A 27,098-nucleotide genomic window follows, 5' to 3' on the forward strand; every position below is an offset into this window, starting at 1 on the left:
AAGACGCCTAGCTGTTCTCACCACGCCCGCAAAGTCACACGCGCACCAACTTGGCTTTACTTTGTTGTCACTGTTGCCTCTGAACGGGCAGAGTGGCAACCCCTAGGACTTTTCTTATTTGCTGTGACCCCCACTCCTCCGAGGACCACCGATGAGGAGACCTGACCTGCTGTCCACTGTGGAGAGACGGTGTCCCCTCAAACAGCCTGACCATGGGTGGCGGCTGCAGGCCCCCCAGCCTCCCCCACTCTGGCCAGTAGCTACTCTGGGTTCTGAATTCAAACCAGCAGCATCTTGGGCAAGCTTCCTGGGCAGCCCAGCCCAGACATGTCAGGAGGGAGGGCAGGGGGCAGGGGATGGGGCCACACTACACTCAGGTCCCGAAAGTAGAAAGGCTATGTCTCTGTGGGCAGGAGTGCCCTTGGGCAGGTGTGTCCTGCTGGACAGGTGTATGTGGGTGGGCAGCTGTGTCCTTGGGTGGGTGTGTCCTGGTGGGCAGGTGGGTCACGGCGGGCATATGTGTCCTTGTGGGCAGGCGTGTCCTTGAGCAGGTGTATCTGGGTGGGCAGGTGTGTTCCTGGACAAGTGTGTCCTTGGGCAGGTGTGTCCTGGTGGGCAAGTGTGTCCTTGGGCAGGTGTGTCCTTCTGCAGGTGTGTCCTGGTGGGCAGGTGTGTCCTTCTGCAGGTGTGTCCTGGTGGGCAGGTGTGTCCTTGGGCAGGTGTGTCTTTGAGCAGGTGTGTCTGGGCGGGCAGGGGTGATGGATAAGGGAGTCACAAGGACCCAGGGGAGTCAGGATGAGACAGTGACCTGTCCAAGTGAAAACAGTGGAGGCTGACTCTGGGCACCTCAGATGCTCGGCATGCACTCTCCCGGGTTCCTAGCCATTTCGGGCCTGGTGCTGGCTGACCCTCAGATGCTCGGCATGCACTCTCCTGGGTTCCTAGCCATCTCGGGCCTGGTGCTGGAATTCTTTTGAATAGTTAAACGTCGGCACCAATCAATGGGGAAGCGTGTGGTCCACGTGCCCCAGTCTCTGTGCATGGCGTTCCCTCTTCCCCTGAGGCTTCCAGGGAAAGTTGGCCCCCAGAGCACAGCAGAGACAGGGAGAGGGCCTCGAGTCTCTTTCCTGTTCCACTTGCTCTCAGTCTCCTTGTTGACATCCACCACCAAGCTAGGGTTCCCGACTAAGGGTTTCCAGAGGTGCTGGGTGAGATAGATTGGGGTGCAGGGCGGGAGGTCAGCCAGGGTAGAAGGGCGTGCTCCTGGGGTCCCTGTGCTCCCTCCCTATCACACACAGCCGTGCCTGCCCCTGGGCCCCTTCTGGCTCCATCCAGGGCAGTGGGAGATTCACTCAAAGCCTGTCTTATTTCAGAGACGGCAGCGGCAGAAATGCTCCCAAGCTCGTGGGCTGTGGCTGCTGTGCTCCATTCACCAAGTGACTGTGACTGAACGGCCAAGTCCCTTCTCTGCCCGGGGCTGGCCGTGAATCCTGTCCACTCGGAACTGTAGGTGGGCCTGTGGTCCAGAGGGGACGTGGGTCCAAGAAGCATAACTAGGCTAGGGGCTGGAGCCCGAGGAAAACATTGGCGGCGGGGGGACGCTCAATATACAAACGATGGAGTAGCAGGAGCACAGCTGGCCACACGGGGCTGGCAGTATCCCAGTCCCGTCCCCAGCCCATGGGTCCACTTCTCCATAGAGGCCTGCTGACGTCACAGCACATTGTACACAGTGCCTGTGGGCTGAGGGCTGGTGCTCACCCAGGGCGGGCCATGCCCTCCCACCTGGGACCAGGATTTTTGTCTTCAAAGCTGGAGCACCTGGGTCACAGCACCCCATTGGTGCAGCCAGGAGTACGTGCTCCTGAGTGCATCCCCCTCAGCCCAGGGACCAGCTGATGGGGCTCAGGCCACTTCCCAAGAGGCAGGACTCACCCCTAATGCACCCAAGACATGGGCTCAGCCAACACCTTCCCCCTGTTCTGGGCCCCGGCTGGCTCAAGCCTCGCTTTGGTGGGGAGTCTGTGGCCACCCTGCTGTTCAGGACTCAGGGCAGGTTCCCAGGGAGACAGCCTCTGTGTTACCAGCTTCTGCAGACACAGCTGTGCCCCAGGCAGGACTCCAAATCCCTTGACATTTGAGGTCCTGGTCCCTAAAGGGGCTGCAGGAAGGGTCCTCACGCTGTCCAGGGAGGTCACTGCCTGCCCTGCCCAAGTCCAGGGCCAGCCCAATCCAAGAACCACAGACTCAGCAGCCCGCCCCATTGCACCCCATCTCTTGCCAGGACAGGGGTGGCAGGGGCGTGGCATGGGAGGGAGGAGGCCACAAGCGGCTGGTTGTCACTAGGGAGGCAGGCTTCCCATCCTCTAGGGTGCAGACCCAGGGCCACCAGCCCCACGTGGTGAGGCCCCTCCCCAGGCACAAAGGCCTCTTAGGGCCCCCTCACCTCCCGCCCTGACTGCTGATGCGCATCAGGAAACTGCTGGAAAGGCCCGCCAAGCCAGATCTGTGGTCGGCAGCCCTGCCATCTTCCTCTGCCACAGGAAGGGAGCGAGGCTGGGCTGGCCAAGACCCACGAGGCCCCACCCTCCCTCACCACTGGCCGGGTCTGGGTTGGAGGTCACTGTGGGGCAGGGGACTCACAGCCCCTGTACAGGTGGTGGCCTGGGTGCCAGGTTCTTCCTCTCTGTTTCCCCTGCTCTGCTTCTGTCTGTCTCTGTATCTCTCCCTCTCAGCATGGGTCTCTTTTGGGCTCTCTCTCTTCATATATGGTACAGGGGCCAGGGAGAAGGTAAATGACGCGTGAGTGACCACAGCCATGGCATGGGCTTCTCCTGGGGCCTGGTTGTTGACTCAAGAGTGTTGGCCTCTGTCAGGCACGGTGGCTCATGCCTATAATCCCAGCACTTTGAGAGGCTGAGGCGGGTGGATCACCTGAGGTCAGGAGTTCAAGACCAGGCTGGCCAACATGGGGAAACCCTGTCTCTACTAAAAATACAAAAGTTAGCTGGGTGTGGTGGTATGCAGCTACTTGGGAGGCTGAGGCACAAGAATTGCTTGTACCTGGGAGGAAGAGGCTATAGTGAGCCGAGATTGCGCCACTGCACTCCAGCCTGGGAGACAGAATGAGAGACTCTGTCTCAAAAAAAACAAAAAAAACCCCAAAAAAACCCAAGAGTGTTGGCTTCATCTTGACTTCCAGGCCTTGGGGATCTCCCCAATAAATCCCTGGAAAAACAATCCATGTCCCACTATTTTAAGTGCTTCCAAGCCCCTCGCCATCCAGGCGTGCATGTATCTGGGTGTGTGCTTGTGTGTGGGCGTGTGCCTGCATGGTGCAAATGTATGTGGGGGGTGTGCATGTGTGTGGGTGCACCTGTGCATGTATGTATGTGTGTGCGTTCATGTATGTGTGCTTGTCCTGGGGGAACGCGGCGAGAAGCCTTTGGTGAGCAGAAGGCCGAAGCCAGCAGGAGGACATTGAAGCGATGGCCAATTCCCTCTCAAAAATGTGGATTCTGTGTCATGGCAGAGCTCCTGGAGGAGAACCCTGGCCCCTTCCATCCAACCTCACATCTGAGGCCTCCTCAACGCCTGGGATCCGGCCACTGATGGCTGCAGGTCTAGGGACCCACCTGTGCACTGGGACAGCCAGCCTCCAGGCCCATACCACTGTGCTCCGTGGAGGAGGCGCCCGTTGTGCTCCTAGGCAGCCGGTGTACTGTTGAATGCATCGAGTCACTGGGAATTGTTTCTTGGGGGATAGGCTCTCCCTTCTTGTAATGCCCCCCTCACCTTGCAGAATAAGCCTCTCTTTTCCACATGATGGCCCACAGGTATTTGCGTGCGGCCTGAGTACTAACCCTCCCCTGCCAGGGTGAACATCTCTGGCTCTCTCAAGCGTGTCTGAACAGGGACACGGCTGGTTTCTCACCCACATGGGACAGTGTTCTTGAGCCTCCGGTCTGTCCCTGACCCTCTCGGGTGCAGAGGCCTGGAGACCAGAGGCAACAACTCCCCCAGGGGTCCTGGTCCCGAGTACACGCTCAGGCTTTGCTGCCCTGCGGGTGGGGTCCCCTCTCTGGCCTGACAGCCTCTCCTCCCTTGTCACTCTCATTTCCCAGCCATTTCTCCTTGTCCCCGGAGGCCCGGTCCCCAACCCCTGACCAATTTGATAGTCACAGGGTGGGAGTTACACCTGGTGGCCCCTAAAGGGAGGAGCTTCCCCTCTGCCTGGTGGGCCCCCTGGGGTGACTGAGGAGGTCTTGGTTAACTCCTTCCTTCCACAGAGGGGCACCTCTGAGGGGGGCCAGGTGGGCGCTAACCCTTCCTCCAGGAGAGCCAGGAGAAGCCCTGGTCTGAGGGCCCTGAACCAGCAATGAGTGCGCTGAGAAGGGTGTGCCGGAAGGGCATGCACCGGGAGGGGCGTGTTAGGAGAGGGTGCACGGGGAGGGGATGTGTTGGGAGGGGTGTGTTGGGAGGGGTGTGCCAGGAGGGGTGTGTTGGGAGGGCTGTGTTGGGATGAATGTGTTGGGAGGGGGTGCATGGTGAGCGACTGCACTGGGAGGGGTGTGCTGGGAAGGGTCTGTTAGGAGGAGTGTATTGGGAGGGGTGTGTTGGGAGAGGTGTGTTGGGAGGGGTGTGTTGGGAGGACTGTGTTGGGATGAGTGTGTTGGGAGGGGTGTGTTGGGAGGGGTGAGTTGGGGGGGGTGCACTGGGAGGGGTGCACCGGGAGGGGGTGTGTTGGGGAGGGTGCACCAGGAAGGGCGCGCTGGGAAGGGCCAGACCTGTGTCTGCTATCACAGTCAGGTGTGGGGTCTCCCCTGAGATGCCTGACCACATCTGGCTGCCTGTCCCAGCATGGAGGGTCCAGCCCTGCTGGGGTCCTGCTGGACCCATCTGGGAACTCCTGAAGGAGGGAGCAGATGGAGCAGGAGCTTGGACAGAACTTCAGAAGCCACTGCTTTTCTGTCTCAGATCAGAGAAATGCTCCTGAAGTGGCCCTGGGCCGTGGTTCTGGCCAGGCAGGTGGAGGCTCAGGCCTGGCTTCTTGGGTCTGTACTGTCTCTGATTCCAGAAAGGGCAGGTGCTGCCCTGACCGCTGCCTCCTCCTGCCACCTTTCCTGTCCTCTCTCACCTTCCTCCCCAGGGTCTCTGTGCACTCAGGGCCATGCAGGGTGCTGTCGAGGCCCCTCGCTCATCGCCGCAGGCCTATGAGGTGGGTACGGTGTTGCTGCCCCACAGTACATTTTGTAGAAGAGGAGATGGAGGCCCCTGGAGACAGGGCCAGCTCCCAGCCCAGGCTGCCGGACTCCAGAGCTGTGCCATGGCTGCCCTGTGTGCTCTCCAGGGCCGACTCAAGGACCAGAGGGAGGGTCCCCAAGCCCTGTTCTGGGAGCCACAAGATTTCATGTGCTCTGGAATCCACAAAGCAGGCCTGGGCAGTCCCAGGTCCCGGTCCCTGCTTCCCTTGGCATGAGACTTGCCAGCACCCACAAGGACAGAGACAGGCCACCACTCCCCAGCTTGGTGGCCCTCAGGCTGCCCAAGTTGCATCTGACCAGGGCCTCCCTGGGCTCTGGATGCTCCTGGAGATCAGGGATCGGTGGAGGAAACACTGGCAACAGGAACACTCAGGGAGGTGGTGTCCAAGGTCGCAGCCACGTGCACCTGAACACAGCTCCTTACTGTACCAGGTGGGGACAGCGCCAAGGATCTGTGCCAAAGGCGATGTCTCTGCCTGCCCTAGGGCGCGAGCCCAGCCTTTCCAACCTGGGTGCGTGCTACATCCAGCCACGTCTGAGAGCCGGGCCTGTTTTGGTGTGAAGTCTTCTAGCCCTGACACCTCCAAGGCCCTTTGGGAGCCTCTCGGGGCAGGCCTGAGGCCTGGGATGTTCTCCGTGACATAGGAGGCCAGTACAGATAAGAAGTGGGTAGACGAACGAACAGATGCATGCAAGTGACCAACCCGGGCTCACTGCTCGCTTCTATTTGTGCGTGACCAATGAACACAGGAGGGAGCCACAGAGGGAAGGAGTGGCCCAGCCCACGTCTCCACATGGCCGGCTTTAGCAGGCAGTGGCCTGGAGGCCACCGTGGCCACTGGGCTGTGTCTCTCTCCAGATCTGGAATCCAGTTCCCTGCCTGATCGCTGCTTAAAAGCCTGGCTTTGAGTTGTTTGGGGGTGAGCCTCAGGAGTCCTAGGACCTCCAAAGGAAACTGCCCTCCTGCCCACTGTCTCCCACTCCCCGGCGCCGGGCAGCTCCCCCAGCTCATAAATCAACCCCATCAGAAATGCTGAGTTACGAAGTGAAGTGAAGGAAAATTTCTCTTAACCTTTACATTTTTTGCATATAATTTGAGGTTTCCTGCACTTCTAATTTGTGGGCTCTCTGCTGGGCTGGTCCTCCAGGTTCAGTGGGCACGGCCAGCCGCCGGCCCCGTCCAGGGTGTGCGTGCAGGTGGGAACGCCGCAGCGTCCATCATCAGCTTGCCTAGTGGATTCTGAGCATGCAGGGAGGAGCGGAGCCCTGGGACGCTGCCCTCTCGGTCCCGTCTCCTGCTGCTGCCAGGAGGCTCCCCAGAAGCCCATGGCGTGGAGTCCACCTCTGACAGCCAGGAGCTGGCGGGAGCCGGGGGAGAGGGTCTCCTTACCCTGACCCCCTTCTTTAAGGACCCACGAGCTGATTCAGAGTAAGAAGCCTTGGCTATGGGGCCGTCATAGGCACATGCGCACACGTGTGCACACACAATGTCACAATTGATGGTGTCCACGAGTAGCCGAAACAGAAAGCCCATTCTTGTGATGGAAGGAGGTGGGGGAAAGGCGTTCTGGAAACACCTCGGTCTGGTGTGAACACAGAGCCTAGGTGAGCTCATAAATCCCCATCCTGATGCCCAATAGGGGGCTGGGTGGTGACGGGACCCAGTGCTAACGAGAAATGTGGCTGGTGGGATGGGGCCACACCACAGCCAGGGACACAGGAGGCCTGGTCGGTGGTCAGCAGGCCTGGGGCCCACCTGCTTAGGCTGAGAGGGAGGTGGGAGGACAGGAAACGAAGGAGGATGGGAGGGTTGGGGTGGGGGAAGAGTGAGGGGAGAGAGAGAGAGGCTGCTGCTTGGAGAAACAGGCAACTCTTGGCAGCCATTCCTCCAAGATGGAAGCCAGCCTCTCTCCTAAACTCGCAGAGAGAGACAGAGAGCAAGGGTGGGCTGTCTGGGGCTTGTCTCTGGAAGAAGCTGGAGGGGGCGGTGGCTCTTAGCGCCCGCCTGACTGTGGTTTCACTGGATGGTTCTCAGGCAGTGGGGTGTGCTGGGGGAGAGATGAGGGCCAGGGTCCCAGGGTCTCAGACAGCCCCAAGAGCATGGCCCAGAATTCAGATGCGGCAAGAGGACCCTGTGACCCGGTGGGACTCTGATGGCAGAAGAAGGCCCGGGACACGTGGAGTCCACGCCTGGGGGGCTCTGCTTTTGTGTCAGTGCTGGGCAGATCTGAGGAATGCAACACGCTGGAAAAAGAGTCACCAAATTCCACACTTTGTAGCCTCTTGGGGCCACAGACACCTTCAAAAATCTAGTAAAAGCCACAGACCAGAAATCACAGAGACAACCCAAATACCATGTGGAAGCCCCCAGGGGTCACAGACCCTCTCCCTCCAAAAGCTCCAGTCACCCAGATGCCCTGCAAACATGGAGGCTCACAGATCATCTCCCCCTAAACACCAAGACACCGGGATGCTGTGGCGCTCCTGGGGTGCACTGACCATCTCCCCCAAAGCATCCAGACCCCAGATGCCGTGGAGCTCTGAGGGAGCGCACAGCCCTCGGCAGCCAGCCCACAGCCCAGGTTCCAGAGTTCTGCCATCTCTGCTGTGGAGTTTCCCCTTAGTTCTCTCTCTCTCCTTCGTTCCCTCCTCCCCTTCCTTCCTATTCCTATTTTCTTTATTCTTTGGGCAGGGTCTTCACTTGGGTGGGGAGCGACCTCCCAGCAGCGTCTATGAACATTGAAGAAAACTTTGGTTGAGACAGGGAAGCAAAGAGGAGTTTCCATCTGACCGTGCGCAGTGCCCAAGCTTCTCAAGGTCCCCTGGGGTGGGACTTATGCATCCTGATCTCACACCAGTGGAGGACAGGGGCCACACAAGCCCGGGCCTTGAGGCTGTGCTGTGCCCTCTGCCACAGGAGTGGTCCCTGCCCCTTCCTGCAACCTGCACACAGCGTGCTCTTGGTGTGTCCCCAAACTCGGCCCCGTCACTGCTCTCCCAGCAGCCTGGGGGTGTTGGGGCCTGGGCTTCCTCTCTGGCATGTGGCTCGTCCTTCGTGGCACCTCTGAGGTTTGGCTTGTGAGCCATGGGCTGCAGCCCTGACCGTCAGAAATAAAGGAGCACACTGGTGACGCAGACCCAGGTTCTTGCATCTTTAGTGAAATGAAGGGTTGAGATACAGGCTCATGAAACACAGAACGCCTAGAGGTGATTGGCAGTGCGTGGAAAGAGCAGGGTCTGTGGAAACCTTGGGCTCGGCAGCCGGTGGGTGGACACAGTGGGGAGCACCATGTCCTGGGGGGAGTACCAGCAGGGCTTGGGCCCCCTCCCTCTAGGGTGCTTCAGAGACTGACCTCTGAGTCACACAGGCCCTCCCAGCCCCGATCTCCCACCGTCCTCATCGTGACAGTGTGGGGGTTGTCTGGGGTCCTGCCTCGGTGTCCCTCTTTGGAACTAGAAAGCCTCTTTTCTGCTTTCCAGCTGCTTGGAGGCTGTGGCTACATGCAGGCGTGGTGGGCTCTGAGGAACTGGGAGCTGGCCTTTGGCACCTGCTGAAGATGTCCTGGAGGACCCCTGTGCTCAGCCCTGCCCGGACACCGAAGGTTCTCTGCTGTGTGCCTGTGGCGGCCACTTCGGGCCACTGGTAGCTTGGGTGCCTGCTGCTCCCCCGCCTGGCTGCTCCTGCTCACCTGCTCTTTAGAATGAGGCCTTACCTGGGTCTTCCGGATAGGCAAGAAGTACAAGCACCTCTGGCCCTTTGGAAGCCTTTAGTGAGATCCTCAGGACCCCCGAAGGGACGAACCAGCCCTTGCAGTGAGTAGGAGAGGGGCACCCAGTGAACAGGCTACGCTGTGCGCTCTGCCTTAGAGAATGCCTCTGCCTCCGCTTGCAGAGCTCCCCCTCCCCCTTCCGGAAGGTCTCAGATGTGCACAGGGGCCCCCAGGAGAAAGGCCACAGTCGCACAGAGGGCCCTGGGCTGAGCATCAGGGGCCCTCCTCACAGACCCAGGCCAGCTGCTAGGTGGCTGCTGTGTGGGGCCGGTGGGGGAGTCCTTGGACCTTCCTCTGGGGACACGTGTGTCCAGGGAGTCTCCGTCTCTGCCACACGTGTTGGGAGTAGCTTAGGTATGTTTCGCCTCTGAAAAGTTGTGTATAAACTGTATTTCTGTAATGGGGATCGCAGCTTCCAGATGTGTCATTTTTAAAGGGATCCTGCATTATGGTCAAGTGGAAAGCTCTTTGCCAAGGGGGCGCCCTGGGTGCCATTGCCTGGCTCTGCTGGCTTTGATCTGGGGACCCCAGAGCAGGGCAGAGAAGGGTCTTGGGTTGATGAGGATGTGCTGGTTTCGGGGCAGGGGTGGAAGCAGCAGCAACATGAAAAGCCGGCCCTGGCCCCTGGCGGTCAGCGGCTGGGACCCCGGGATCCAGCCCCGGCCCTCCTGAGAGGTTTGCCTGGTGCTGGCCGATATACCATACTCCCTTCAGGAGGGTATGGGGACCTCCATCCAAAGTGGCAGTCACTTTCCCACTCAGCAAGCCTCCAGGAGGACACCGAAGCAGGCCAAGCTCCACCCAGAGCTCCAAATGGAAGCAGCGTGGTTGGCTCTGGTTGGCTTTGGTTGGCTCTGGTCAACACCAGCAGCCAGGACACGGTCTGTTCCCTGCTCTGTCTTCTTCCTGTGGATGCTTTCTGGCAGGACGTCCCAGGCTCGGCCATGTGTCCCCGTGGGGACGGCAGGGAGGGCAGCATGCGTTGGCTGGGCTCCTTCCTGGCTGCAATCCCTGCTGTTTTTCTCACGGAGGTGCAGGCTGGAGTGGGTTTGCCACATGGGGCCAGGCTGCTAGAACTGATGCCCCAGCCCCGCTTGCCCAGCACCCCCAGGAGAGAAGCTCCAGGTCCCGCATCTGTCCTGCCTGCAGGGAGGGACCCCAGGGGTGGATCAAGTCTGTCATGCCAGGTTGACCAGGCCTGGTTCTGTGGCCTTGCAGGGGTGTTTTTCATAAGCACAGAGACGGATTTCCACGGCTGCGTAGATGACTATGTCAAAGCAAGGATGTGGGGGGCTGAGCCTGAACCTGCTGAGAAACGTCTGCAACGACGGCCTGGGACTTCCCCCCGAACCCCCTGGCTTCCCGAGGAGATGTCTGGAGTCTCCACGGTGTCTACTTGCCCAGATGTGGGTCGCTGCAAAGGCACGCTGGGGCGGGGCTCTCACTGTCTCTCCAGGGCATGGCGATTTCCGACCTCAAGGAATCTAGGGGCTCTAAGGAGACTCTGGGTGCGAATGCTCTGGCATTGTTGCCCTTTGCCGCCGGCACTGCAGCAGGGGGACTGAGACTGTCCCGTGGAGCTCGCATGCAGAAGCCGGCTCCCCTAACCCCCATGCTCCCAAGAAACCCCAGCTCTGAGGAGACTCTTGTGTGTGCCTGAGCTCAGCCCCGCCCCACTGGGTGTCCTGCTCCTTACGAGGTGGAAGCATCCATGTCTGGTCCTGGGCGGTGAGAGTTTGATGCCCAAGCTGCTGATATAACAACATCCGGGCAATTTGGACTGGTGAAGGCCATTGGTGCAAAATCCCCCAAACCCCGCTAGCTGGTAAGTCATTCCCCGAGCCTGCAGGCTCTGCATCAGGCCCTCTCCCCACCCTGCCCCACAGCAGGCCCCACACCAGTCCCTGCTCCTTAGGCTGGGCCCAGAACCCCGTCCGTGGCCCTGACTCAGGCTCTGGAGGAGGGTGGGATCCGCGGCAGCTGTGCCAGAGCAGCAGCTTCTCCACCCAGAGCAGGCTGCCATAGTTCAAACATTAACAGCTCTAACAGTTGTTCAAACCTGAATTTGATTTAAGTTGGGTCAAGAGCAGGAGGAGGCTCTGAGCCTGAAGGTTGCATGTTACCGCAGACTTGGCTGTGACATTCTCAAGTGAGATACTTTTGTTTTGGTTTGGTTTTTGAGCATAGCAAAGATTGGAAAAAAAAAAAGCCCAACAGCCCCAAACCAAAGGCTTGTGGCAACTCCTTGCTTGCCCGGGGTGAGGCGGGAGCCCGGGTCGCCCACAGGAAGCGGTTTCTCTGTGAGGTGACACGAGGCCCTGGGAAGTGTCACATTCATAACCTTTCTCTGGCCACTTAGATGGTGACACACTGCAGAACTTGTAAACGTGGCACCCCACAGCAGGTGCGGGAGGAATTCTTCATGATGGGCTGAGCTGATGCAGCTGGGGGTGGGGGTTCCCTAAAATAGCTGGCTTGCACCCTGGAGCCATGGGAAGCAGGGCCTTTGGGGCAAGCCCAGAACTTTCCTTTGTTGGAGAAAAGCCCCCACGTGTGGCAGCTGAATGACAGGCTGAGGAACCTACCAAGGACCCCTGGGGTCCCTCACCCAGCTCTTCCCCATTGGTTGGTTCTTGGGGGGTTTGTGCATGATCTCAGTAAGAGCTGTGCAGAGGCTCATGGCCTGGTCACCCTCAGGCCCTCTCAAATGTGCAGGCTGCACACAGGGAGTGACTTCCAGATGGACCTTAGGAGGACCAGACACATTTGAACGGGAGCAGCTCAGAGTCTTCTCATCTGCTTATTCTCTGGAGAGGCCAGCGCTATGCAGAGCTGAGGCCCACAGGTGCTGAGACTCACCACTGAGTCATTGGATGCTCATGTCTCCCCCAGGGGTAGCCACCCTCATATCCACATTTGTCAATAAGGGAATGGAGGCACAGAAGAGTTAAGTAATTGGCCCAAGTTTGCACAGCCAGAAAGGGCAGATGGGCTGGGCAGCAGGCGCTGGCTGTCCACCTGACTCCTTTCACACTGTCAGGACCAGTGCCACGTACCTTGGCTCGCCCTGCCCTGCTCACTCTCCTCTAATTGATGATGGTAGCCAACAGCAACTGAAGCTCTTCCAGGGCCTCACCCAGGATCAGTGTTCAGTCAGGGCTCACTGAATGTTTCCATGAATGGATGGATGGATGGATGAATGGAAGGATGGGTGAGTGAGTGGGTGGGTGGATGGATGGATGGGTGGGTGGATGGATGGATAGATGGTGGATGGGTGGGTGAGTGGGTGGATGGATGGGTGGGTGGATGGATGGATAGATGGTGGATGGATGGGTGGGTGGATGGATGGGTGGATGGATGGATGGATAGATGGTGGATGGGTGGGTGGATGGATAAATGGATGTATGGATGGATGATGGATGGATGGATGGATGGATGATTCAGTGGATGGGTGGATGGATGGATGGGTGGATGGATGGACGAATGGATGGTGGATGGGTGGGTGGATGGGTGGATGGATGGATAGATGGTGGATGGGTGGGTGGATGGACAAATGGATGAATGGATGGATGGTGAATGGATGAATGGATGGATGATTCAATGGATGCATGGATGGATGGGTGGATGGATGGACGAATGGATGGTGGATGGGTGGGTGGATGGATGAATAAACGAATGGATGGTGGGTGGATGGATGGGTGGATGGTGGATGGATGGATAGATGGTGGATCGGTGGGTGGATGGACAAATGGATGGATAGATGGTGGATGGGTGGGTGGATGGATAAATGGATGTATGGATGGATGATGGATGGATGAATGGGTGGATGAATGAGTGGATGGATGCATGGGTGGGTGGATCAGTGGGTGGATGGACAAATGGATGAATGGATGGATGGTGAATGGATGAATGGATGGATGATTCAATGGATGGTGGATGGATGGGTGGGTGGATGGATGGATAAACGAATGGATGGGTGGATGGGTGGATGGATGGATGGATGGATAGATGGTGGATGGGTGGGTGGATGGACAAATGGATGGATAGATGGTGGATCGGTGGGTGGATGGACAAATGGATGAATCGATGGATGGATGGATGGATGGATGGATGGATGGATGGATGCATGGATGGATGGATGGATGGATGGATGGATGGATGGATGGGTGGATGGATGGATGGATGGATGGATGGCGGATGGGTGGGTGGATGGATGAATAAATTAATGGATGGATGGGTGGGTGGACGGATGGATGAATAGATGGTGGATGGATTAATAAATGAGTGGATGGACGGATGGGGAGCAGACCCTCCCCTCAACTTGCCCAGACACTTATGGCTTCCCCAACTTCGTATGGTGAGACACAAGGGAACACCATTCCAGGAGTTGTCATGGTGGCAGAGCACAGGACACCTCTCCTGGTAAGCCTGCCCTGGTCCCTCACATCAGGGTGAGGCTCCTCTCAGACACTCTCACAGTCCCTGCCCTTCTTAGCATGGACACTGCACTGGGCCATGGCTATCACGTCGCAGGTCACTTCCTCTCCTCTGGTGGGTGGTGGGGCTGGAAGGTTTTATCTGGCTGATTCCCAGAGCCAGGCAAACCATGAGTGCTCAATGCATGCTTGGGGAACAAATGAATGAATGAAGGCGCCTCCAGATGACTGAGACTGTCCGCCAGCACTCCCTATGCCTCAGTTTCCCAGGGGTCTGTCTTCATCCCTCCATTTCAAATCCTTTCCCTTCTTATTCACGGGCTCTGCTGAGGGATGTGGAAAGCCTTTTCCTGGTTACTTGCCTCTCTGGAAATCAGAGTTGCAACATTTTCCAGGTCATCGTCCTCTGGAAAGTGTTATGGTTGCAATTTTTCCCTAGGTGCAGTGTCACAGTGGCCAGTCTCCCCCAAGCAGAGGCCACGGTGGGTTTGTTCATCTCAGCACCCTTTGGGCCCTGGCACATAGTAGGTGCTTAGCAAAAGTCTGGTTGCATGGAGAAGGGCCAGGACGGATCCAGCCCGGTTATATTTAGTGCCTTCCCTGCAGCTGACTCAGTCTCTCCGAGCCCATCCTTCTTCCTTCTCCCTGTGACACGCCGGGCTAGAGGAGCTCAGTGACTCACTGCCTTTCGTATCAGGCCTGATGTTTTGAGATCAGCTCTTGCAAATAGCTCAAATCTCAACAGGCCAAGTCTAAGCAAATACCTTGCCAATCCCTATAAAGAACAGCTCTTGCTGCTCTTTGACATACAAAAATGGTCATTGGCAAAGGATTCTTGGTGCAGACAATGTTGTCTTTGGATGCCCTGCAAATAGCCAACTCTGGTTTCTTCCCGGACTAGGCCCAGGTATGCGTGCATAAAAAGATGCTGGCCTGGGCCTCCTTTTGGCTTAATTGAGAGAGGCATGCTTTTCCTCCAAATGGTTCGTTATAATGATTCTACTTCCCAGGATTTCTGTTTTTCTCAGCAGAGCCTGGAGCTCAGCCACAGTCCGGCTGGTTGTGTGGAGAAGGGCCCCAGGGCCCGTGAACTGGAACGAATCAGCCCATCCTTTCTCCTCATACCCAGCTGCCCAGCGTCAGATGTGGAAGAATGGAGATGCTGGAAACTGCAATGCCGGATATCTGGATGACACAGGCTCCTTCCTGGATGATCTGCTTCTCAGGTGGTAGCATCCCAGCCAGAGACCACCCAGATGATCGGTGATGGGCTTTGAGCTGTGTGCTAAGCCCACCCTTGGACGTGAACTCTGCTTAAGACATCTCCCTTGGAAGCCAAAGCTGGCTTCCTTCCCAAACCGTGGGCACGATGGGCCAGATCGGCAAGTTAGGAAGTGATTCACAGACAGAGGTGCTGCAGAATCAGTTTTGAATGACAAATGGAACCAATTAAGTTCAATAGCGTGCTCGCTCCCCCCGAGTTCCAGCCTGTACCTACAGCTAGTCACCTTTGACAAAATGTATCAAAGGAATTAAGAGTGTGTCCCCCACAATGATATTACCTGGATCCCTTTCAGGTCCTCACCAGACACGTTCAGACATCTATTCAAGCCCAGGAAATAGAATCAAAATGGTTTATTAAAAATCTAATCACAAGCACTTATATGACACAAACGATTCTGAACTGCATCCGCCAACCCTACGGCCTCTCCGAGGGGAGGCACCATGCGGCCGATTACCCGGAATTTGAATGGGGGTGTGTAGAAGCTGCAGAACATTTTAATCTTGATCTTTCTTTGTGGATTTTGCTATTGTTATTTTTTTTTCTGTTGAAAAAGACAAAGATGGGAGGACACATTATCTTTCCTCCCTGGAGGGAGCTGCAGAGATGACTTATTCTGGCAGATCTGCCTCTATTGATGATATCAGGATGTGAATAAAAACTCATGGGAAAAGAAGAAAAAATCCCGCTGAATTTAAAGCAGCACAACACGGTTTACGGGTGGGTCCCTGTCTGCTATCCTGAGCGCTATCCTGAGCCAGGACACCTCCCTGGTGACTGCATTGGAGCTTTCTCAAGAGGAGGGCCTGTGCAAAGATGGCCCGTTTCCCCTCAGGGTGGGAGCGGCTGGGCTTGGGGGGAGACACTGTCTTTGGGGTGAGGCATGGTTCGTGGCCTTTGCTTGGCTTTTGACTTTCTGGAGCTCTGGATCCTTCACAGACGCTCAGAACAGCCATGGATACAGAAGAGTCTTCTACGGTGTCTTCCTGCCCGGGGCCCAGCCACAGCCAGGGCTCCACCACCCAGAGCTCAATCATAGCACTCTTTTCTGGTGGCCAAGACCCCCCCAAACTTCTCTCCAGACAGAGGTGTCGGAGCCTGGCCCGTGTTGCGGCTCCTGAGCTGGGAAGTCCGCCACGAGGAAGCATCTGTCGGGACTGCCTCCTAATGAATGTCAGGTGCCTGCGTCAGCCACGGGCGGGTGGCTCTGGAAGGACCAGCAGGTTCTCAGCGATGCATGATTTTGGTAGGTTGCCCTCACCTCCTCCCCTCTGTTGGGAATGGATAGACTGTTTCTAGAAGGTTCCCTGACTCTTTGAGGAGATTGGGCCCTCTGGCATGTCAGATACAGAATGTTCCCCAAACCCTTCATCTCTGTCCCCTCCTCCTGCTCTCTGCAGATGATGACTTTACTTTTACGTTAAGTTGCTTTTGTTTAGTCTTCCTCTCTAAACAACAACTACTTTTAAATGATTTTTTAAAGTACAAAGAGTTAGTTTGATTCTTCCTCAAATGCCTTCTTTTGAAGACAAGCTTGCCTTTTCGATTTCATATCCCATTTAATTAAAACAAAATATAACAGAATCATAACACTGAAAATCAGTGTACTCACTACCGGCTCCATTAATTCTTATCAGTATAAAACATACATTCAGAAGTGTAAGTGCTTTAAAATACACTCCTTCCACTCTTGCCAATATGTTCTATTTATACACGTAGTCTACAGTGGGGAAGAAGTTCTCCTTGTGAACCCAGGGAACCGCAGGACCACACGTGTTTTTGGACAATGGACGCTTGAGCCTGGCACTTTTGAGAGCTGTTGGGCCGGCAGCTGTCACATTCCAGCCACTCCCCAAAAGCCATTTGGCTGTGGGTGCGTTAGGCCTGGGATCAGCTGAAAGGTAGTATCTAGGGGTGTCCCCACCTCGCTCAACCACAGCAAAGAGCTTGAATTCAACTTTCCTCTGCCAGACAAGACCCCTCCCAAGTCACGTCTGCCATGAAACCCGCACACGCTTCCTGTCCAAATGGAGCAGAGACCTCCCCATGGCAGTTACGTTCTTGAGCCGCAAACACTAAAGATGCTCGCTCCATCTTTTTTTTTTTTTTTTTTGAGACAGAGTTTTGCTCTTGTTGCCCAGGCCAGGCTGGAGTGCAATGGTGCGATCTCGGCTCACTGCAACCTTTGCTTCCCGGGTTCAAGAGATTCTCCTGCCTCAGCCTCCCCAGTAGCTGAAATTACAGGGGTCCAACAACACCACGCCCGGGTAATTTTTTGTATTTTTCGTAGAGATGAGGTTTCACCATGTTGGCCAGACTGGTCTCGAACTCCTGACCTCAGGTGATCCACCCACCTCGGCCTCCCAGAGTGATGGGATTACAGGCGTGAGCCACTGTGCCCGGCCCTTGCTCCATCTTTAACCGGTCGTCAGCATCCTGAAAACAAAGCCTAGCAAAACAAAACATGCACGTGCAGCCCCCTCACTCCCCGGGATGCTACAAAGTTCTCTTTGTGCGATATAGACCGGGTAGACTGGCGTGGTGTTCACAGACACGGTTACAGCCTGATGTTATGCAATAGCATGTTAACCACACATTCTAATAAAAAAATAAAATAAATAATAATAAACATTTGACCTAGAGTAGAGATCTTTCACGAGACGCCCTAATCATTTTTCTGCTCCGACCTCAGTTTTTTCTGGAACTGCTCCAGCAAGCCCAGGGTGGTGCGACGGCCTTTTTCTCTCTGGGAACAAAAGGTCTTTTTTAGTCCTCAGGGCTGTCAAGTTTATCCAAATATTCTCAGCTTACTACTAGCCCCTTTCTGAATTGATATTTCCAATAAAAGGACACTTTGTATCTTTAAGCCACACTGGCCCCCGGAGCAGGCTACGGAGGCTGGGAGGCCTGCTGCACAGCCCTGGTCGGCCCAGCCTGGGAGATGGGTGGGAAGAGAGTGTCCCGGCATACTGAGCGCGAACGGGCATGGAGGACCCAGGGCAGGGGTCACAGCCGTCCACTTGAGGGGAGAAGGCAGAACCCACAGAGAGTGCGTGCCTTCCCGTCAGGACATCAGCGCGTCCCGGAGTCCTGCTGCACTGGGTCTAATTTTGGCCAAGCCTGTCTAGTCTGCGAGCGGCCGCCAAGCGCATTAAGTCATGGTCGTGCTCAGTGGCAGGAGAGAATTCATTCCAGTCGGACCAAGCTGTGCGAAGCCTGTGTTCTCTGGCTGTCGGCACATCGGGGCGCTAGAGCCCCCCTGAGCCACAGGTCAAGGGTTATTTCTTAGGCTCACCTCTTCGCCATCTTCCCAGACCCTCCCTGGCCCCACAGGCCAGTTCTGTGCGTATGTGGCATGAACATGTATGTGTATGTGTATGTGCGTGCGCATATGTGTGCATGTTTGCGTGCATGTGTGCGTGTGTGTGCATGTGTGCATGCGTGTGTGCGCATGTGTGCGTTTGTGTGCATGTGTGCGTGTGTGTATGTGTGCATGTGTGCATGTGTGTGCATGTGCATCCCTGTGCACATAAACACGTGCAGCCGACAGCCTTCAAAGTCGTCCCTGCAGCCCCACAAAGGGCATTTCCTTCCACCCCAACCTCCTCCAAACGGCTCTGATTAGCACAAATGATAATTCTCATTAATCACCTTTGGCTGCTGCAGAATGGAAACGAGGCCGCGGCGAGGTGACGGGAGCCACTTAGGCGGGATTTATGACCTGTGTGTGCAGTGGCAGCTCCAGGGCCTGACACCTCTGCCTGCAGCTAACATTCGGGGCCGCTGGCTGCCTAGCACAGAGCCCCCAGTATTCCCTCTCCTTGTCTGTTGGCTGACTCTGGGGGCACCACCAACCCCATGGATCACCCCATGGTCCAGAGCTCTTTCAGGTCCCCTGGTGGAATACAGTGGGGCTTTGGGGTGTGGGCCTGCCCAATATGAGGAGGAAGAGGGAGCACTTGTATTGGCCAGGAGGTCCCCTCCTCACTGCCTCTCCTTCCTTCCCAAACCCAGCCACACGCGCCTTTCCTCTCCCTGACTCTCAGGGGCAGGGACTGCCCCCAGCCCAGGGGTGGGGACCAGATCTGGCACACATGTGACACACAGTAGGTGCTTGGTAGGGGTTTGTTGGTGCCACAGCAGGCTGAGTGTGTGGCAGAGGAGGACGGCGGCACAGGGCGCCCAGGGTCACTGCGCCCACCCAAGGCCCCCTGGGCACTGCCAAGCTCCAGGTGGGGGACCATGCGACCCGACTCCCACTTTCCTGAACAGACCCAAAAGGAACCCACAGCGCCAGCTCCAGGTTGCTGCCCTCGCCCACTGGCCGAGTGGGTCCCTGGCTCAGAGAAACCTATTTTCTCCTGGGGACCCTGGTGCCTTCCCTTCCTTTGCATCCCCTGGGAGGAAACTTCAGGGGCCCAGCACTGGGTAAGGCTTTCCCAGGCTGCGGGAGGGAATGAGGGACGGCGTACACACACAGCCCTGGCAGCACGCAGAGGGCAGCGCTCACCAGGTGGCAACAGCAGCACCCAGAAACCACAGGGTCCCCGAAAACATGCTGCTTCCTTCCGAAGCAACGTGTCCTGCTCGGGAGCCCTGGCTGAGGGTGCGTAGGCCCATGTCGGGCCTCTGGGCCTCCTGGCCCGGCCATGAAAATTAAAGCTTTGCTCTGCCTCTGGTTTCCATAAGGCCCGCCTGTCCCCCGCGCAGCTGAGTTGGGGAGGAAGTCACTGCCCGGCAGCAAATAACTATGCTGCCGTCCAGCCTGCTTTAATTTTGCCCTTGCACCAGGGGGCCACGTGCAGGAGCCCAGGGTCATTACTAGGCTGTTGCCGGGGGTGAGGGGCTGAGCGGTGGGAATCCTGGATGTGGACGGCTCAGTGGAGGCCTGGGTTGGAATGGAAGAGGAGCCATCCTCTGGGGGCTTGTCCAGAAAGTGCCCCAGACAGGGCGGGTGTCACCGTGTTAACCTCTGAGCGCTTCAAGAGGCTGTGGCTCCTTGTCGGGCACTTTTGGGTTTGTAAATTACCAGGTCAAGGTGAGGCTGCCAGGCAGGACGACTTGGGGGCCACTTCATGGAAAACCAGGGGCCCCTGAAGAACCGATAAACCACCCACAATACAGACCTCCGCCCAGGACCTCACGCCGAAGGAAAAGCTTTGCTCTGTCTTCTTTTCTTAAGCATATTCACTGACACGTCGTGGCCACGGTGGGGTGGATTTGGGTGGGTCTGACCCCTATTCCCTTCCAGAAACCCACCTGGAGCTCTCGGAGGACTGAGGCTGCGTAGCAGGACTTCGCATCTCATCCAGCAGCTTCTACGCCAGAGGCCACGTGCAACAAGATGCAGGGGAGGCATGTGAACTTCCCCCGCAGACAAAATGAGGGAACTCATGAAGGGCTGAGGTGTGCGTAGCGGGCTGGCTCGGGGGGCGCTGCCTTTAACTCATGAGGGGCTGAGGTGTGTGTAGCGGGCTGGCTCAGGAGGTGCTGCCTTTGGCCGGGCTGCTTTAGCTGGAGGTGGGAGCTGCAGCGAGCCTGTGTTGTGATGTTTGGAGTTTTCTGCTTTCTCCTCCTTCCTTCCTCCTCCTTCTTCTTTGAAAGGATTTTGGTCCTGACATTTCAGCTTCCTGAGTTTTTCCTCCTGGGTGGCTGTGATCACCTTGGAAAAGGACCTTCAAGTGGGCAATTCTGAGCTGTGCACCTGCCCCCCGGCCACTGTGGGGGCTTGTTTCCAAGGGGGCCTTATTAGGGGGCAATGGGAGCTTACTATGAATTTCATGCTCACGAAATCAAGGCAGGATAAGATTCTCACAAAGGAAGACACCCATGGATGGCACTCAGGATGCCCCAAGAAAATCAAACTGCCTGAATGCAGGATCTGGGCCTGAGAAGGGCTTGGCAGAGGCTTCCAAGTCCCAGCTCCCCCGTGCTCGCCGGGATCCCTCGGCCCCGAGCATCCAGGGACCAGCAGCCCAGAGACTCCCTCCCTGGTGGGAGGAATTTCCCGGAGAAGAATACCTTCCTGGGGTATGTTTAATTAAGGGCAATGTGAGCTTGTCCATCTCATGTGGGACGCTGCTGTGTTCAACAAGTTGTCAAAGGAAAATGACAGTGGACAGACAGCAGTTAATGGGACACCCGTCTTGAGAGGTGGGCAGCCCTTCTCACACTGTCGCGGGCCCCGAGATGCAGTCAGGAGCGGACAGCAGCCTTTTACCACCCGACCCCCGGGCTGGAGGACTTTGAGCATCTGCCTCTGGTCTCCCCAGGGGAGGCTGGCTGTGACGGGCTTTGCCCAGTCAGAAAGGCCCCACTCCGGCAGGGTGGGGTAGCAGCTTCTCACATGCCAGGGTCCTTCTCTCTGCTCCCTGGAGAGCAGCCAGGAGGGGCTGATTTGCCCCTACATAAGGATGCATACTGTGGTGTCTTCAAATCCAGAGACCATGCTGAGCTGGAAAGAGGGCTCGTTCCTGTGTGAACCCCGAACAGTTCTGGGGCCAGCTGAGAGTGTGCTACAGGGAAGGCTGTGCTGCTCCTGGCTCCCCGACACTCCCTATGGCTCCCCGACGCTCCCTGGAGCAGGTCAGGGCAGCCTGGGAGGAGACCGTCCCACAGGGGGGGATTTTAGGATCTGTGAGGTTGTGAGGAGACCCGGCCGGCTTTGTGACAGCCTCAAGAGGGCTCCATCTTCCAGAAGATTCTTCCTGCTGTGGGATCTGTGGTAGCTGCTTCCAGAGAGTTCTGATGACTCCTACTCTTTAGAAAGGACCATCTGTGACCCGAAGGCCCTCGGCAGTCCCAGGCGACCCTGCTTCCTCTTCTCCGTCTTCCACTGGTTCCCACCGTGAGCCTGGCCTGGTGGACCCCGACAACATCTGAGCCCCACCCTGCTGAGCTGTCTTGGCCCCTCCTGACCCATCTCTGCCTGCCCCACTCCCGGGCACCTCCCCAGCCTCCTTTATATTTCCTTGGCTCTTCTTGCCGCAACCATGACCGCCCGGTGTGAGCCCGAGTCTGCTTTGATTGCCTGGTTCCCATGTGGAAGGACGCCTGGGGTGTCCCATGCAGAGGGTGGACAAGCATACACACCACGTGCCCGCTATGCATGTCTCCAGAACTTTCCATCAAGTTTGACATTTGCACTCACTCATGTGCCGGTGGCACGTCTGCTAGAAGGAGGACAGGGTCACCAGCACTAGAATGAGGACAAAGGCAGGGGAAGGAGTTGAGGCCACTCCATGCTCCTTGGAGAAATGTCTGCCTCGGGATGGGACTGAGTGAACACAGGTGTCTTCCTTCCCCTTCCAGACAGATGTCCCTGGGACCAGCTGGCCACCAGCAGACACCCCTCCCGGGCCACAGTCACTTCTCACCACCTGCCCTCCCGGGCCGCGGTCACTTCTCACCACCTGCCCTCCCGGGCCGCAGTCACTTACCACCTGCCCTCCCGGGCCGCGGTCACTTCTCACCACCTGCCCTCCCGGGCCGTGGTCACTTCTCACCACCTGCCCTCCCGGGCCGCGGTCACTTCTCACCACCTGCCCTCCTGGGCCGCGGTCACTTCTCACCACCTGCCCTCCTGGGCCGCGGTCACTTCTCACCACCTGCCCTCCTGGGCCGCGGTCACTTCTCACCACCTGCCCTCCTGGGCCGCGGTCACTTCTCACCACCTGCCCTCCCTCCCGGGTCACAGTCACTTCTCACCACCTGGTCACATCGCCTTCTGTTCTACTCTTCACCCCAGCCCATGTGGGGTCTTCTCCAAAAGCCCCACAACACCGTCCTTCCGATTCCCCATCTGCTCCCGATCCGAGGAGCTCACAGTTGGGCCGGTGTTATGCCCCAGGTGAGCTTCAGGGTTCCAGCTGGGTAGGATGTGGACTGTGGCATGGAGGAACAGCAGGGCCACGTTCCACAGATACCCTTTTCTTTGTAGCCTTTTCCTTTCCTCCACGAAACTGCAATTATCTTGTGCTACACACAACTTTCAGGGGTCGTTCTGCCTGCTGGCTGTGAGGGAGGGGGCAGCTGCCCAGACATCGGTGGAGGGTCTAGGCCATGAGTGCTCAGTGTGGCGCTGGGTCCTGGATGGCTTCAACACGTCATCCCCAGAGACCCCGTCTCCAGCCCTGCTGGGCGCTGGCGTGCAGCTGAAGCCCGTGCTGAGGAGGGTCCCAGGGGACACGACCCACAGGCTGTGACGGTGAAAGCAGCTGCTTGGTTTAAAGGGGGACGGGGGCCTCCCAAAGGGTATCTGTGGCACCCTCTGTCCACGCCCCAGAGCCGAAATGTGAGGCGAGGAATGCTGCCTCTTAAAACTGTCCCCACTTCAAAAGGCCTTTCTTGCGCTCAGTGGAACGCTGTTCCGCAGACACTGCTGCCGGTGTTAGTCAGTGTCCTCGCTCCAGCACACACAAGTGGCTCCGCCGAGAAAACGAGAGTGCATAGACCCCGGCCGCCAGCCACCTGCCTCCTTCCCGCCGCGGGACGGCACCCGCACATCTGACCCCATTTGTGACTTTCCAGGGATGTTCCACTTGGGGAAAATGCAGTGGCCTGGTCCCAGCAGGGCCTGAGTCAGGGGGTCCTGCTGGGAGCCAGGCGGGTGGGATGGCTCTTCTGCTCCTGTTGTCATCCGTGGGCGCTGTGGCCACAGCACTCGGTCAGTTGGACTCCTGTCCCGATGGGCGTGCTGGGCCCTGTGCTTGTCCCACCCAGGTCTGCCCAGAGGCCCACGTGGCCTTCTCTCCTCCCCACGGGACCTAGGGAGGGCGTCAGAGTGGCATCCAGCTCTGATGGCCCTCCTCCTCTGCTGTGAGTGGGGGTCTCTGGATGTAAGGTCAGTGACTGGACAGCCACAGAGCAGTGGACACCTCTTCCCAGCATCTACGCCACAGTCCATCCCGCAGTTGGACCGGGCTCTGCTGGGGGCTCACTGGCAGGTCTGGTGCCTAAGGACAACGTGTCCGTGGTGTCGGCCGGTGACAGACGTGAACCAAAACCTCTGGCATAGTTCTTAGCCTCTGTTTCTGGCTGGGGACCTGTGGCCCGGCACACCCATCACAGAGCATGAGGGTGCTCCATCCTGGCAAGGCAGAGCCTAGAAGACTTGTTCATCCAAGAACAAAGAGCCAGCACAGGCTCCAGAAGACTCCGCTGCTTCTAGAGGGGACTGGTCGCTCTGGCCTGCAAGCGCCCTCAGCCGCATTCGAGCTGCCGCAGAAAACGTGTCCTGGGCCTGCCGTTCCCGATCAAGAACACACAAACTCTGCACATATGTTCAGCATTACAGCGCCACGTCCTGGACGGTGAGATAAAAGAAGTGTTCGATTCATTTACCAGAGCTTTCAGAGATGTGACAGCTGGGGACAAGGGATGGCGGCCCGCTAACGGGAACGCATGGAGTTAATTACGTTTGCTGTTGCTTCTCACTGGCTGCTGAGCTGGCTGAAGGGACCTGTTCTGAGCCGGGCGGCCTTCTGTGAGGAGCTGGCTGCCGTCTTTGCGTGCACACGGCATCCGTCTTCCAAGAGACCCTGCACATGGAACACATTGGAAGCCCTTGTCGGGTGCCACCTTCTAAGTAAACATCACTTTGAGCACGGGTGTGGTTTCAGGCCAGGCTCGTTTTTCCCGCCTTGACTTCTGGCTGCCGCTGAGGGATCAACCCAGTGCGTTCCCCTCAGGCACACAGAGGATGCTTTTTTTCCAAGAGGGAAAGAAGTCAAGATTGCCAAAAATTTTCTAAAGACCCTTTAAGACAAGGCCCAGAGAGATGGGGCTGTGAGTGCTGAGGAGGATAAACAACGGTGACAGGTGGAGGGGAGGCTGAAACCCGAGCCCGGAGTAGCTGCAGGGAGAGATGCGATGCAGATGGTGCAGACAGGCTCACCTCGGGAGGCTGCAGCCACTGCTCCCGGGCCGCAATTCTTGCTGCTTTGTGCCTCTTTCTGGAAGCTCTGCCTCAGGCCCTGGTCGGAAGGGAGACCCTGATAGTTCTGAGGCTGTTTTCATGGACATTGACATCCAGGACAAAGGCAGCTGCCCTTGGCCAGGAGGGTCAGCAACTTCAACAAGTCTGCATTTAAAAATGTGTATAAGCCTGGGGAACATAGTGAGACCCCAAGTCAACACAAAATGGACATATTAACTAGGCATGGTGGCACCTGCCTGTAGTCCCAGCTACTCGGGAGGCTGAGGTGGGAGGATCGCTTGAGCCCGGGAGGTGGAGGCTGCAGTGTGCCGTGATGGAGCCACTGCACTCCAGCCTGGGTGACAGAGTGAGACCCTCCAAATAATGGATATTTGTTGATTTGAAGACTGTAGTTGGCCAGTGAGGACTCCGCAAGTGAACCAGCTGTAATGCGACCCAAGATGACAACATGAGCCACAGCGGCTGTGCTTTCCCCCTCTGATTCCTCATGGGAGCCAGCCATGGTGCACATCTTCACTGCTTCCCCACCTCCTCTGCGGCCCAAGAGGGGTGTCTGTTTTCCTCCAAATGGTTTGAGTTTGGAATGAGCTCCCTCCTCCCCGGCAGGAATTGTCACACACTGTGACTCTGTGGAGACTGGAACGAGGTGGGACTCACACACAGTGTCCTGGGTTTGGAGCAGGTTACTCAGCTCTGATCGCGCACACGTGGCAATGTTTGTTCACGGGAGTCCCAGCCGGCCTGCTGCTCTGGGAAGATGGTCTGCGTCGTGTTCCAATCGGAGATGTTTCTGAGGTCTTCGGAGAGGGCTGAGGGCAGGTAGGGAGGGGTCCGAGAGCTCCTCTTCCGGCCCCAGTGGAGAATTCGGGGCTCTGCCTGGTGACGGGAAAGGGAACACCGGAACCTTATTCCAGCTGCATCCGAAGCCACGGCTGGGAGTCTGGGGCGCAGCGGCTGCCTCCGGAGACAACACCTCCTCCACTGTGGGAGATTTTCTGTGCCCGCCGAGGTCTTTTGCCATCAGTCCCCATGGCTGCCACCCACTGCCCAGGTCTTCTCCAGCACCCTCAGCCAGGGGGAAGGTCTCGCATCCAGGGAAGACCCAGTTCAGGACCTGCGTAACTACGGTTCCCCAGCAGGCAGGCTGGGTCCCCAGGAGGCAGAACCGGGAGTCTCATGGTGACTTTATCTGTGTACAGGGAGGAAGACAAACTTCCCTCCAAGGCCAGAAAGTGGCCTATTGCACCGTGTCTGTGTGGTCCACGTTGCCCTGGGCGAGGGGGTCATGGCCAGGCCCACTGTGTGGTTCCGGGATGGACCCACGCATGAGGCCAGGACACTGGGCACCGCTGTTAGCCAGGGCACCCTCCTTCAGTGGTCAAGGCAGACTCAGCTCATGGGCGAGCGTGTCAGTGAAGGGCACAGCAAGGCTCACGAGTGGGCCTCTTGCCTCATGGTCAGTGTGGGTCAGTGCTTTCGCTGTATGAGACCGCAGGGTTTCTCTGCCTCACTGCGGGGGACGATTGGGTCTGGGTCACTTCCTGCTGTGGGACCTGTCCTGGGCACTGCAGGATGTGGGGCAGGGCTCCTACGTGCCAGCTACCAGATGCCAGCAGCACCCCAAGAGGTGACAACCACAACCATCTCCAGGTGTTGCCAGTGTCCCCTGGGGGTCAGAGTGGCCCTGGGTTGAGAAGTGCTGCTGGAAGGCCACTGCTCCGGAGGCAGAGGCACTCGCGGCCAAGGGCGTAGACGACTGGGCAGGAAGAGGGTGGGTTAAGCGTCAGAACAGGACTGAGGACGATGCCCTGTGGGCCGGCTGCCCCTCTCCATCAGCACTGGCTGGGGGCCCATGGGGGGAATGGCGCTTCCTGGATCAAGGGGAAGGAGGGGCGGATCCAGGGCTCTGGAAAGCTCTAACCCTGAGCCTCCCGGGGGCGCTGGCCAGGCCCCGTGGTGAGACTCTCCTTCCTGCCTGTCGACTGCGCTCCATTTCCCACGGCTGGAACTGGAGACCCAGGAGGGAAGCACACGGCTGAAGGTTCTCCAGCTTGGGGCGGGGGGTGGGGCTGGCATTTAACAAGAGGCCACTAGGTGTATCCAGCCATGAAGAGCAGGAATGGAGCCTTCGTTTTCAGGAGGGCACAGCAGGGCCTAACAGTTAGGTTCCCCGTTCATGGCCCAGGTGGAGGCACGCAGACCCTGGAGGCCAAGAGCCAGGTCCGCCCGCAGGTAGACTGGCTGCTGAGGCTTCCCAGGGCCCGGCCCCAGACAGCAGAGACAGGGCTGGCACGCAGCCTTCCCTGGGGCTGGGGGCCCTTCGCACAGCAGAAACTCCTCTTCTGCACCCGCCTGAGGATGGCAGCAACTTTCAGGGTCCTCAGTTGGGGCTGCTGTGGGCAAGCTGCA

At 57.7% G+C, this 27,098-nt stretch overlaps 1 protein-coding gene across 5 annotated transcripts in view; it reads right to left on the bottom strand.

Moving 5' to 3' along the window:
- Nucleotides 1-27,098, bottom strand: part of PRDM16 (PR/SET domain 16) — a 372,183-nt gene that overhangs the window by 52,076 nt on the left and 293,009 nt on the right. The window lies entirely within an intron of this gene.

This window comes from Gorilla gorilla, chromosome 1, assembly GCF_029281585.2.
Source record: "Gorilla gorilla gorilla isolate KB3781 chromosome 1, NHGRI_mGorGor1-v2.1_pri, whole genome shotgun sequence".
Classification (NCBI taxonomy): Eukaryota; Metazoa; Chordata; class Mammalia; order Primates; family Hominidae; genus Gorilla; species Gorilla gorilla.